Raw genomic sequence first — 14172 nt, 5'->3', positions numbered from 1 at the left:
TATCTTCGACCACTGCACACCTGACAACTCCATGTCTGCCATCCTACTGCCTGCCCGTGTATGTGTATCCTCCCACAAAAACATAACAGCCCGCCTCTGTTCGCACTGTCTCTGAAGCATGTGCAGTGTTGAGTTCCACCTTGTTGCAACGTCTATGATTAGGCGATGCTGGGGAAGGTTCAAAGACCGCTGATTGGTCTGCATACGGCTGGAGTGTACGGGCGAACGGCGTATATGTGAGCAAAGTCCACGCACTTTGAGGAGCAGGTCGGAGAACCCAGGATAAGTTTTCAATAAGCACTGCACCACCAGTTTTAAGGTGTGAGCCAGGCAAGGAATGTGTTTCAGTTGGGAAAGGGAGATGGCAGCCATGAAATTCCTTCCGTTATCACTCACTACCTTGCCTGCCTCAAGATCTACTGTGCCCAGCCACGACTGCGTTTCTTGCTGCAAGAACTCGGACAGAACTTCCGCGGTGTGTCTGTTGTCGCCCAAACACTTCATAGCCAATACAGCCTGCTGACGCTTGCCAGTATCTGGGCCATAATGGGACAACTGGTGTGCAACAGTGACAGCTGCCGATGGAGTGGTTGGGCGACTGCGGTCTGTGGAAGAGCTCTCGCTTCTGCAGGAGGACGAGGAGGAGGAGGGGGTGCGAACGCCTACAGCCAACTGTTTCCTAGACCGTGGGCTAGGCACAACTGTCCCGAAATTGATGTCCCCTGTGGACCCTGCATCCACCACATTCACCCAGTGTGCCGTGATGGACACGTAACGTCCCTGGTCATGCCTACTGGTCCATGCATCTGTAGTCAGGTGCACCTTTGTACTCACAGATTGCCTGAGTGCATGGACAATGCGCTGTTTAACATGCTGGTGCAGGGCTGGGATGGCTTTTCTCGAAAAGAAGTGTCGACTGGGTAGCTCGTAGCGTGGGTCAGCGTACTCCATCAGGGCTTTGAAAGCTTCGCTTTCAACTAACCGGTAGGGCATCATCTCTAACGAGATTAGTCTAGCTATGTGGGCGTTAAAACCCTGTGTACGCGGATGCGAGGATAAGTACTTCCTTTTTCTAACCAGAGTCTCATGTAGGGTGAGCTGGACTGGAGAGCTGGAGATCGTGGAACTAGCGGGTGTGGCGGTGGACATGGCAGACTGAGAGACGGTTGGAGACGGTATTGTTTCCGCCGGTGCCCTAGATGCAGTATTTCCTCCTACGAAACTGGTGATTCCCTGACCCTGACTGCTTTGGGCTGGCAAAGAAACCTGCACAGATACTGCTGGTGGTGCGGAAAATGGTGGCCTTACAGTGACGGAAGGGATGTAGCATTGCTGACTAGCTTCATTGGCTGAGGGTGCTACAACCTTAAGGGACGTTTGGTAGTTAGTCCAGGCTTGCAAATGCATGGTGGTTAAATGTCTATGCATGCAACTTGTATTGAGACTTTTCAGATTCTGACCTCTGCTTAAGCTAGTTGAACATTTTTGACAGATGACTTTGTGTGGATCAATTGGATGTTGTTTAAAAAAATGCCAGACTGCACTCTTTCGAGCCGCGGATCCCTTTTCAGCCATTGCAGGCTGAGCTTTAACCGGATGGACACGCTGTCCTCCAACAGTTTTTGGCTTTGCCACGCGTTTTGGGCCAGATACGGGCCCGGCAGATGGAACCTGTTGCGATGTTGATGCCTGCTGCGGCCCCTCCTCCTCCGCTTCAGAACTACTGCCGCCTGCACCCTGTTCCCCCAATGGCTGCCAATCGGGGTCAACAACTGGGTCATCTATAACCTCCTCTTCTAGCTCGTGCGCAACTTCGTCTGTGTCACCGTGTAAGTCGGTGGTAGAGCGTTCGTGATGGGGCAACATAGTCTCATCAGGGTCTGATTCTGGATCAGTACCCTGCGAGGGCAATGTTGTGGTCTGAGTCAAAGGACCAGCATAGTAGTCTGGCTGTGGCTGTGCATCAGTGCACTCCATGTCAGATTCAACTTGTAATGGGCATGGCCTGTTAACTGCTTCACTTTCTAAGCCAGGGACGGTATGTGTAAAGAGCTCCATGGAGTAACCCGTTGTGTTGCCTGCTGCATTCTTCTCTGTTGTTGTTTTTGCTGAAGAGGACAAGGAAGCGACTTGTCCCTGACCGTGAACATCCACTAACGACGCGCTGCTTTTACATTTACCAGTTTCAAAAGAGGAGGCAAAAGAGCTAGAGGCTGAGTCTGCAAGGTAAGCCAAAACTTGCTCTTGCTGCTCCAGCTTTAAAAGCGGTTTTCCTACTCCCAGAAAAGGGAGCGTTCGAGGCCTTCTGTAGCCAGACGACGAACCTGGCTCCACAGCTCCAGACTTAGGTGCAATATTTCTTTTCCCACGACCACCTGATGCTCCACTACCACTACCATCATTACCAGCTGACAATGAACGCCCACGGCCACGACCTCTTCCACCAGACTTCCTCATTGTTTTAAAAACATAACCAAAGTAACGGTATTTGTTGCTGTCAAACAACTTACACGGTGAGCTATAACTTCAGTATGATTTCGATATCCCTTTACAGGTTGGTGAGACCGCAAGGAAAATCAGGCACAATGTTACACACTCTGTTTTCTGTGGCACCAAATCAGAGAGATGCCACACACGCAGGACTGTCGCTCAAGCACAAATGTCAATATTAATCTCCCACTGTATTTTTTTTTTTATTTCAGGGAGAATTTAGAAAGCAAAAAAAAATAAAAAATTGCCTTTCTATGGCCCAGTGCCCACTATTTGAGAGAGAGAGATGGCACACCCAGGAGTCAAGACTGGCACACAAGCAGAAAGGACAATATTAATCTCCCACTGATTTTTTTTTTTCAGGGAGACTATAGAAACAAAATAAAATAAAATGATTTTTTCAGGAAGAATTTAGAAACCAAATAAAAATAAAATTGCCTTTCTATGGCCCAGTGCCCACTATTTGAGAGACAGAGAGATGGCACACCCAGGAGTCAAGACACAAGTAGGAAGGGCAATATTAATCTCCCACTGATTTTTTTTTTTTTCAGGGAGACTTTAGAAACAAAATAAAATAAAATGATTTTTTAAGGAAGAATTTAGAAACCAAATAAAATAAAATGATTTTTTCCGGGAGAATTTAGAAACCAAATAAAAAAAAAAATTGCCTTTCTATGGCCCAGTGCCCACTATTTGAGAGAGAGAGATGGCACACCCAGGAGTCAAGACTGGCACACAAGCAGAAAGGGCAATATTAATCTCCCACTGATTTTTTTTTTCAGGGAGACTTTAGAAACAAAATAAAATAAAATGATTTTTACCGGGAGAATTTAGAAACCAAAAAAAAAATATATAGGCTTTCTATGGCCCACTGAGTGAGAGATGGCACACACAGGAGTCAGGAGTGGCACACAAGCCCAGAGGCCAATATTTATCTCCCCCTGATTGATTTATTGATTTTTTCAGGTAGAATTTAGAAACCAAATCAACAAAAAAAATAAATAGGCTTTCTATGGCCCACTGAGTGAGAGATGGCACACACAGGAGTCAGGAGTGGCACGCAAGCCCAGAGGCCAATATTTATCTCCCACTGATTGATTTATTGATTTTTTCAGGTAGAATTTAGAAACCAAATCAACAAAAAAAATTAATAGGCTTTCTATGGCCCACTGAGTGAGAGATGGCACACACAGGAGTCAGGAGTGGCACACAAGCCCAGAGGCCAATATTTATCTCCCACTGATTGATTTATTGATTTTTTCAGGTAGAATTTAGAAACCAAATCGACAAAAAAAAAAAATAGGCTTTCTATGGCCCACTGAGTGAGAGATGGCACACACAGAAGTCAGGAGTGGCACACAAGCCCAGAGGCCAATATTTATCTCCCACTGATTGATTTATTGATTTTTTCAGGTAGAATTTAGAAACCAAATCAACAAAAAAAATAAATAGGCTTTCTATGGCCCACTGAGTGAGAGATGGCACACACAGGAGTCAGGAGTGGCACACAAGCCCAGAGGCCAATATTTATCTCCCACTGATTGATTTATTGATTTTTTCAGGTAGAATTTAGAAACCAAATCAACAAAAAAAAATAGGCTTTCTATGGCCCACTATGTGAGAGAGATGGCACACACAGGGATGGCACTCTAGCAGAAATGCCAATCTTAATCTCCCACAACTTATTTTTTGTAGAGAGAATTAAAAAAAAAAAAATTAATAAAAGGGACTGTCCTACAATTACTATCTCCCTGCAGTAATCTCAGCCAGGTATGGCAGGCAGCAATAAGGAGTGGACTGATGCACAAATTAAATAAAAAGTGTGGACAAACAAAAAAGATAGCTGTGCAGAAAGGAAGGAACAAGAGGATTTGTGCTTTGAAAAAAGCAGTTGGTTTGCACAGCGGCATACACACAGCAATGCAGCTATCAGGGAGCCTTCTAGGGCAGCCCAATGAGCTACAGTGCTGAGAAAAAAAACAAACAAAATGTAGCTTCCACTATCCCTGCAAACCGAAGGTGGTGTTGGACAGTGGAAATCGCTACAGCAAAAGGCAGTTTGGTGGTTAATGGACCCTGCCTAACGCGATCCCTGCTTCTGACGAAGCGGCAGCAACCTCTCCCTAAGCTCAGATCAGCAGCAGTAAGATGGCGGTCGGCGGGAACGCCTCTTTATAGCCCCTGTGATGCCGCAAACAGCAAGCCAATCACTGCAATGCCCTTCTCTAAGATGGTGGGGACCAGGACCTATGTCATCACGCTGCCCACACTCTGCGTTCACCTTCATTGGCTGAGAAATGGCGCTTTTCGCGTCATTGAAACGTGACTTTGGCGCGAAAGTCGCGTACCGCATGGCCGACCCCACACAGGGGTCGGGTCGGGTTTCATGAAACCCGACTTTGCCAAAAGTTGGCGACTTTTGAAAATGAACGACCCGTTTCGCTCAACCCTATTCAACAGTAATACCCTCCAGGCTATGAGACAGACACTGACCTGCATGAGAACCTGCCTCCAGAAATTATTGTAAATAAACGGGCAGTTACCAGTGTGGGACAAGTAACTAACACAGTACAGTAGTACTAAACTTTGTCTTCTTGCAAACATATTTGCTGCAGCTCTACAGGTTTTCTGTATGGTAACCATATTTCAACATTGGTGTTATAAACTTAGTGCTAAGTGCAGTGGAGATCAGTATCATGGGTCAGAAAAGAGGCCGAGAGACAACAGGTTAAGAGTTCAAGAATATTTATGATGGTATGCAGGTAAACAGCTATGACACAGCAGGTTAGTAGCAGACAGAGCTGGATAAGCAGTAAGCACGTGTACAGACCGTGGAAGTCCAAGTATGTCAGGTCCAGAGACCTGGAGACCAGGCCAGGCCTCCTAGCAGGGAACAGTCCAGCAGCAGAGAGGAGTGCAGAGCAGATCCAGGGAAACAAGTCTTACGATGAAGAGATGTAGATCCGGAGACAGACGGGGTATCCCAAGGTAACAAAGAACCAGCAAGATAGCAGTTCTTCCAGCTTCATCACAAGTCCAGGAACAAGATACTCAAGCAATAAGTAATATACAGAGCTCCCTTATATACACCACAGACAGGAACAGGGAAAGTCTGACAGGAAGCAAGATGGCCCCCGTGAGGCCAGTGACTCCATCTTAGGTAAGGGCAAAAGTAACTGAACTGAGGGCAACAGCAGACAGGAACAGATGTACAGTCCAAATCTTTACATTACTCCCTTCTTAAAAGACGTCTTCTGGATTATCCTAAGTCTGGCTTATTGGGGTATCTGCTGTGAAACAGTCTGATCAGATGGGGAGCATGGATGTTCTCCAGAGGTTCCCAGGAATTTTCTTCAACAGAGTATCCCTGCCATTTCACCAGATACTGAAGACGTCTCCTATGAATCCGTGAATCCAAGATTTTCTCCACAACAAATTCCTCTTGCCCGTCAATGAGGACTGGATCAGGAGGAGCAGAGGTGCGTCCGGGAAAAGAATTAGGCACCACTGGTTTAAGCAGGGAAACATGGAAAACAGGATGAATTTTTAAAGATTTAGGCAACTTGAGTCGACAGGCTACAGGACTCACAATACCGCTGATCTTATATGGGCCAACATATTTTTGCCCCAGCTTGGAAGTTGGAATTCTGAGTTTTAAGTTTTTTGTTGAGAGCCAGACCATGTCTCCTACCTTGTATGTTGGTGCTGGCTTACGGAATCTGTCTGCTGCCTTCTTGAATCTTTCCTGTGCTGGAACTAAGGTGTTTTTTAGAACGTCCAAATATTGCTGTAAAGATGCAATGTGGTCAGCAACTGCAGGCACAGACATGTCTATGGGGAGTCGAAGGAGAATGCTGGGATGATATCCCTTGTTAGCAAAGAATGGAGATAATTTGGTGGAAGCATTCTGAGAGTTTTTATACGAGAACTCGGCCAACGGCAGTAGACTCACCCAATCGTCTTGTAGATGACACACGTAGCAACGCAGATACTGCTCCAAGGTTTGATTGGTTCGCTCTGTTTGGCCATTAGACTGTGGATGAAAGGCAGAAGATAATTTTACTTTGATGTCCAGAGCAGCACAGGAGCTTTGCCAGAACTGTGAAGTGAATTGAACTCCACGATCAGATATTACTTCATCCGGAGCTCCATATAAACGAAAAACATTTTGCACAACAAGATCCGCTGTTTGCTTAGCTGTTGGGACACCAGCACAGGGAATAAAATGAGCAGCTTTAGTCAACCGGTCAACTACTACAAGAATCGTGGTTTTTCCCTGTGACAAAGGCAACTCCACAATAAAATCCATTGAAATTGACCCCCAGGGACGAGATGGAACAGGCAGAGGTTGCAACAGTCCTGTAGGTGAAGAACGAGGGACTTTTGACCTGGCACATACCTCACACGATGACACGTACCGAAGAACATCTTTCCGAAAAGTCGGCCACCAGAAAAAACGAGACAGAAATTCCTGAGTCTTCTGAGCTCCCCTATGACCGGCAAACTTAGAGTCATGCATTAATTTCAACACACTCAGTTTTACTCTTTCTGGGATATACAGACGCTGTCCTTGAAACCAAAGTCCATTCTTGAAAGTTAGATTCACCTGATTGGGTGGTTGACTCAAAAGCAAATCCGCAGGATAAGCCTCCTTAATCTCAGTTAGAAGATCCTGATTATGCAAGACGCTTACAAAGTTTTTCTCAGATAGAATGGTCCTTGAAGACGAAGCTGAAGTTGCTTCATCTGAATGAATTCTGGATAGTGCATCAGCCTTCTTATTATGAGAACCCGGCCTATAGGAAATGACAAAATCAAATTGATTAAGAAAAAGATGCCATCGAGCCTGTCTAGGTTTCAGACATCTTGCCGACCTCATAAATTCGAGATTCCGATGATCTGTGAGTATAACAATCTGTTGGGATGCTCCTTGTAACAGATGTCTCCATTCCTTAAATGCGGTTATGATGGCTAACAGTTCCTTGTTGCCAACGTCGTAATTCCTTTCTGCAGGCGACAATTTTTGCGAGAGAAAAGCACACGGATGCAAGAGATCTTTCTCACCTGTTCTGTGCAAGAGTATGGCCCCTACAGCACAGTCCGAGGCATCTACTTCCACTATGAAGGCTTTGTCTGGATCAGGGTGGAAAAGAATGGGAGCTGTCGTAAATTTAGATTTCAACGTAGAAAATGCTGTTTGAGCTTGGGGAGACCAGACAAATGGCGTCTTCTTCTGAGTTAACTGAGTGATGGGTGCAACAATCGCTGAAAAATTTTTAATAAAGCGTCTGTAAAAATTGGCGAATCCGATGAATCTCTGTACTTCCTTCACTGACTTGGGAGTCGGCCACTCCTGAATGGCTTGTGTCTTGCTTGTGTCCATGCTGAGACCCTGGGGAGAAATAACATATCCCAAGAATTGAATTTCTGTTTTGTGAAACTCACATTTCTCCGGTTTGATGTATAAATGATTCTGCCGTAGACGATCCAAAACCATTTTCACGTGTCGCTGATGGTCCTCTATATTGCTTGAAAAAATCAAAATGTCATCCAAATAAATCACAACAAAAATATTGAGTATATCCTGAAAAACATCATTTGCCAAGTGCTGGAATGCAGCCTGTGCATTACGGAGACCGAAAGACATAACAAGGTACTCGAAATGTCAATAACGTGACCGAAAAGCCGTTTTCCACTCATCGCCAGGACGAATCCGTACTAGATTGTATGCTCCACGAAGATCCAATTTTGTGAAGATTTTGGCATGTCGCACTCTCTCAAGTAATTCAGGAATTAGAGGGAGTGGATAAGAGTTCCTGATTGTGACTTTGTTGAGCTCCCGGTAGTCAATGCATGGTCGCAGTGAGCCATCTTTTTTTTTGACAAAGAAGATTGGAGCACCTGCTGGGGAGGAAGATGGTCGTATAAACCCCTTAGCTAGGTTTTCATCTATGTACTCCTTGAGAGCTTTTAATTCTGGCCCAGACAATGGATAAATACTTCCAAAAGGAATCGCGGCACCAGGCAATAATTCCACGGGGCAGTCATATGGCCGATGTGGCGGTAATTTATCCGCATTTTTTTTGTCCCACACATCACTAAAGTCCCGATACTCTACCGGCAATGTCAAGTTGACCGTGACTGCTGTCTTCACTAAAGCCAGCTCTCCGGACAACCCTGATTCATTTGGAAACTGCAATTCCTTCGTTGTCCAATTGATAATCGGATTTCGCAGCCGCAACCAGGGCAAACCTAAAATAGGAAAATTAGGAGAAGAAATCAACAAAAAGGACATATTTTCAGAATGATGCGCGCCCATACGGATCTTTAATGGGACTGTTTCGAGTTTCACAGGCCCAGATATTAGTGGAGACCCGTCCACGGTCTCCATAAACACCGGAGAGTCTCTTTTTCATGAGCGTATGCCATGTTTTTCAGCAAAGGAGATGTCCATGAGATTGCTGCAAGCTCCAGAATCTATCATGGCGGAGCAGGTGATCCAGCAGGAACACACCCAAATTTTGATGGAAACGCAGCAGAGCGAATCCCTCCTCGCCGTGGTAGAACTTACGGAAAGTAAGGCTATGTCCACAGGTGATGATGTTAACGATGAATCATCAGGAAAATCAAAGTTTTCAGCGGATATTTCTTGTCTGTGCGGAAGAGAACACACTGAAGATTCATCCGAAAAGTCAAGTCCAGTTACCACAGCTGCAGACTTGCGATTTTCCCAGGGCACTCTGAAATATAGTGACCCGATTTACCGCAGTCAAAACATAAATTCTCCTTGAAACGATATTCCTTACGTGCATCAATGGGTTTCCTCCGTACTGCGTCAACCTGCATAGGTTCCAGCTCTGTCTGAGATAAAGTCTTAGTCAGTGCCTCCTTGGTGGGGGATGGAAAAGGCATAAAGTTATTACGATTAGCATCGGCCCATTTTTCTTGACGACGTTCGGTGAGACGAATATCAATTCGAATACAATGATGTATAAAGTCAGCCAAGTTAGTAGGTGATTCACCTCGAGCTAGTTCATCTTTGATGGAAGCAGATAAATCTCTCCTGAACACTGCATATTTCGCTGAATCGCACCATGTAGTATCCAGCACCCATTTCCGAAACTCCATTGCGTATTCCACAACAGGACGCTTCCCTTGACGTAGTGTCAGTAGTGCAGTTTCAGCTGTGATACTCCGATTAGGGTCATCAAACATTTGACACATTGCTGCAGTAAAGTCTTTCAGGGAATTCAAGCACACATCATTAGTCTCAATCAGAGGATTAGCCCAGGCTAAGGCTTTGTTTGTTAGAAACATAATTATAGTCAACACTTTATCCCGATCAGTTGCAAACTGGGCCGCATGTGCAGAGAAATACAGCTGACATTGATTCAAAAACCCCCAAAATTTCTCTCTTTCACCACCAAACCTGAATGGTGGGAGTTTAGGAAAAGCCGAACCAGGAGCTGGGATTGGAGCAGATACCATGGTTGCAGCTGTAGTCTCCACATTTGAAAGTCGAGATGCTAAGGCCTGAATAGACGTATCGGCCACATTCGCATTATGATTAGTTTGCGATTCTAATGTCCCCAGTTTTGTTTTTATAGCCTGCAGCTCCCCATGAAGTCCAGAGACAAAAGAGCAAAGTTTTTTCATTCGCACCTCCATAGAATCTGACCTAGAGATCTCCATTTTTTTTAGGCTTGAGTATTCTGTTATAAACTTAGTGCTAAGTGCAGTGGAGATCAGTATCATGGGTCAGAAAAGAGGCCGAGAGACAACAGGTTAAGAGTTCAAGAATATTTATGATGGTATGCAGGTAAACAGCTATTACACAGCAGGTTAGTAGCAGACAGAGCTGGATAAGTAGTAAGCACGTGTACAGACCGTGGAAGTCCAAGTATGTCAGGTCCAGAGACCTGGAGACCAGGCCAGGCCTCCTAGCAAGGAACAGTCCAGCAGCAGAGAGGAGTGCAGAGCAGATCCAGGGAAACAAGTCTTACGATGAAGAGATGTAGATCCGGAGACAGACGGGGTATCCCAAGGTAACAAAGAACCAGCAAGATAGCAGTTCTTCCAGCTTGATCACAAGTCCAGGAACAAGATATTCAAGCAATGAGTAATATACAGAGCTCCCTTATATACACCATAGACAGGAACAGGGAAAGTCTGACAGGAAGCAAGATGGCCCCCGTGAGGCCAGTGACTCCATCTTAGGTAAGGGCAAAAGTAACTGAACTGAGGGCAACAGCAGACAGGAACTGATGTATAGTCCAAATCCTTACAATTGGATGTCTGTGAGATGGAAGCTGAAGCACTAAGAAGAACCTGCAGAGCTGTTAGGTATAATAACCCACAGCTCTGCAGTGAGATCAGGAGAGCAGAAATCAGCCATTACACATCACACTGGTAATTCCTCCTTATATTTAAAATAAGTTCTGAAGGCAGATCCTCATGCAGATCTGTGTCCAACTCAAAGCTATTAAGAGAACATTTACATGTATAAAAAAATGGATATCCCTGGAATAAGGCAATGAATCATTGATATTAAGGTATAATTTTATTCAACTTTCTATGGCCTACATGCCTATATTGACGGCTTAGAAGGGTTGATCCTACTGACAGCTTCCCTTTATCAACGCCTTGAAGTAAAGCTGGCAAGACAACCACGTAAAGATCATTAACCCCTTTCTGGCATATGACGTACTATTCCGTCTATGTGGGGTGGGCCCTACTTCCCAAGGATGGAATAGTAACGCGATCGGCCGCGCTCATGGGGGGAGAACGGCCGATCGCGGCCGGGTGTCAGCTGACTATCGCAGCTGACATCCGGCACTATGTGCCAGGAGCGGTCACGGACCGCCGCCGGCATTTTAACCCCCGGCACACTGCGATCAAACATGATTGCTGTGTGTCGGCGGTATAGGGAAGCATTGCACAGGGAGTCGGCTCCCTGCGGGCATCCCTGAGACCCCCAAAGCATGGCCGCGGCATCCCGGTCCTGCAGGGAGGTGGCTTTACAGCGCCTGCTCAGAGCAGGCGCCGGGAAGCCAGGAGAAATGCACATCAGATCGCTGATCTGATACAGTGCACAGCAAAGTGTCAGATCAGCGATCTTACACTATAACATGATGCCCCCCCTGGGGCAATGTTATAGTGTAAAAAAAAAATATTCACATATGTAAAAAAAATTCAAAAAAAAAATATATATATATATATATCCTTCCTATAAATACATTTCTTTATCTAAATAAAAAAAAACAATAACAGTACACACATTTAGTATTGCCGCGTCCGAAACAACCCCACCTATAAAACTATATCAATAGTTAATCCCTTGAGTGAACACCATAAAAAAAGAGGCAAAAAACAATGCTTTATTCTCATACCACCAAACAAAAAGTGGAATAACACGCGATCAAAAAGACAGATATAAATAACCATGGTACCGCTGAAAACATCATCTTGTCCCGCAAAAAACGAGCCACCACATAGCATCATCAGCGAAAAAATAAAAAAGTTATAGTCCTCAGAATAAAGCGATGCAAAAATAATTATTTTTCTATAAAATAGTTTTTATCATATAAAAGCGCCAAAACATTAAAAAAATGATATAAATGAGGTATCGCTGTAATCATACTAACCCGAAGAATAAAACTGTTTAATATCAATTTTACCAAACGCGGAACGGTATAAACGCCTCCCCCAAAAGAAATTCATGAATAGCTGGTTTTTGGTCATTCTGCCTCACAAAAATCGGAATAAAAAACGATCAAAAAATGTCACGTGCCCGACAATGTTACCAATAAAAACGTCAACTCGTCCCGCAAAAAACAAGGTCTTACATGACTCTGTGGACCCAAATATGGAAAAATTATATCTCTCAAAATGTGGTAACGCAAAAAATATTTTTTGCAATAAAAAGCGTCTTTCAGTGTGTGACGGCTGCCAATCATAAAAATCCGCTAAAAATCCCGCTATAAATAGTAAATCAAACCCCCCTTCATCATCCCCTTAGTTAAGGAAAAATAAAAAAAAATTTAAAAATGTATTTATTTCCATTTTCCCATTAGGGTTAGGGCTAAGGTTAGGGTTAAGGATAGGGTTAGGGCTAGGCTTAGGGCTAGGGTTAGGGCTAGGGTTAGGGCTAGGGCTAGGGTTAGGGCTAGGGTTAGGGCTAGGGTTAGGGCTAGGGTTTGGGCTAGGGTTAGGGTTGGGGCTAGGATTAAGGCTACAGTTAGGGTTTGGGCTAAAGTTAGGGTTAGGGTTGGGGCTAAAGTTAGGGTTAGGGTTGGGGCTACATTTACGGTTGGGAATAAGGTTGGGATTAGGGTTAGGGGTGTGTCAGGGTTAGAGGTGTGGGTAGGGTTACCGTTGGGATTAGGGTTAGGGGTGTGTTTGGATTAGGGTTTCAGTTATAATTGGGGGGTTTCCACTGTTTAGGCACATCAGGGGCTCTCAAAATGCGACATGGCGTCCGATCTCAATTCCAGCCAATTCTGCGTTGAAAAAGTAAAACAGTGCTCCTTCCCTTTCCGAGCTCTCCTGTGTGCCCAAACAGGGGTTTACCCCAACATATTGGGTATCAGCGTACTCGGGATAAATTGGACAACAACTTTTGGGGTCCAATTTCTCCTGTTACCCTTGGCAAAATACAAAACTGGGGGGTAAAAATTAATTTTTGTGGGAAAAAATATTTTTTATTTGCATGGCTCTGCGTTATAAACTGTAGTTAAACAGTTGAGGGTTCAAAGCTCTCACAACACATCTAGATGAATTCCTTAGGGGGTCTACTTTTCAAAATGGTGTCACTTGTGGGGGGGTTCTACTGTTTAGGTACATTAGGGGCTCTGCAAATGCAATGTGACTCCTACAGACCATTCCAGCGTCCCATCTCAATTCCTGTCAATTTTGCATTGAAAAGTCAAATGGCGCTCCTTCCCTTCCGAGCTCTGTCATGCGCCCAAACAGTGGTTTACCCCCACATATGGGGTATCGGCGTACTCAGGACAAATTGTACAACAACTGTTGGGGTCCATTTTCTCCTGTTACCCTTGGTAAAATAAAACAAATTGGAACTGAATTAAATTTTTTGTGAAAAAAAGTTAAATGTTCATTTTTATTTAAACATTCCAAAATTCATGTGAAACACCTGAAGGGTTAATAAACTTCTTGAATGTGGTTTTGAGCACCTTGAGTGGTGCAGTTTTTAGAATGGTGTCACACTTGGGTATTTTCTATCATATAGACCCCTAAATATGACTTCAAATGAGATGTGGTCCCTAAAAAAAATGGTGTTGTCAAAATGAGAAATTGCTGGTCAAATTTTAACCCTTATAACTTCCTAAGAAAAAAATTTTGGGTTCCAAAATTGTGCTGATGTAAAGTAGACATGTGGGAAAGGTTACTTATTAAGTATTTTGTGTGACATATCTCTGTGATTTATTTGCATAAAAATTCAAAGTTAGAAAATAGCGAAATTTTCAAAATTTTTCCAAATTTCCGTTTTTTTCACAAATAAACGCAGGTAGTATCAAAGAAGTTTTACCACTAGCATGAAGTACAATATGTCATGAGAAAACATTGTCAGAATCTCCGGGATCCATTGAAGTGTTCCAGAGTTATAACCTCATAAAGGGACAGTGGTCAGAATTGTAAAAATTGGCCCGGTCATTAACATGC

Source organism: Ranitomeya imitator, chromosome 1 (assembly GCF_032444005.1).
Source record: "Ranitomeya imitator isolate aRanImi1 chromosome 1, aRanImi1.pri, whole genome shotgun sequence".
In the NCBI taxonomy this organism is placed as follows: domain Eukaryota; kingdom Metazoa; phylum Chordata; class Amphibia; order Anura; family Dendrobatidae; genus Ranitomeya; species Ranitomeya imitator.
This window is presented reverse-complemented; position numbering follows the sequence as displayed.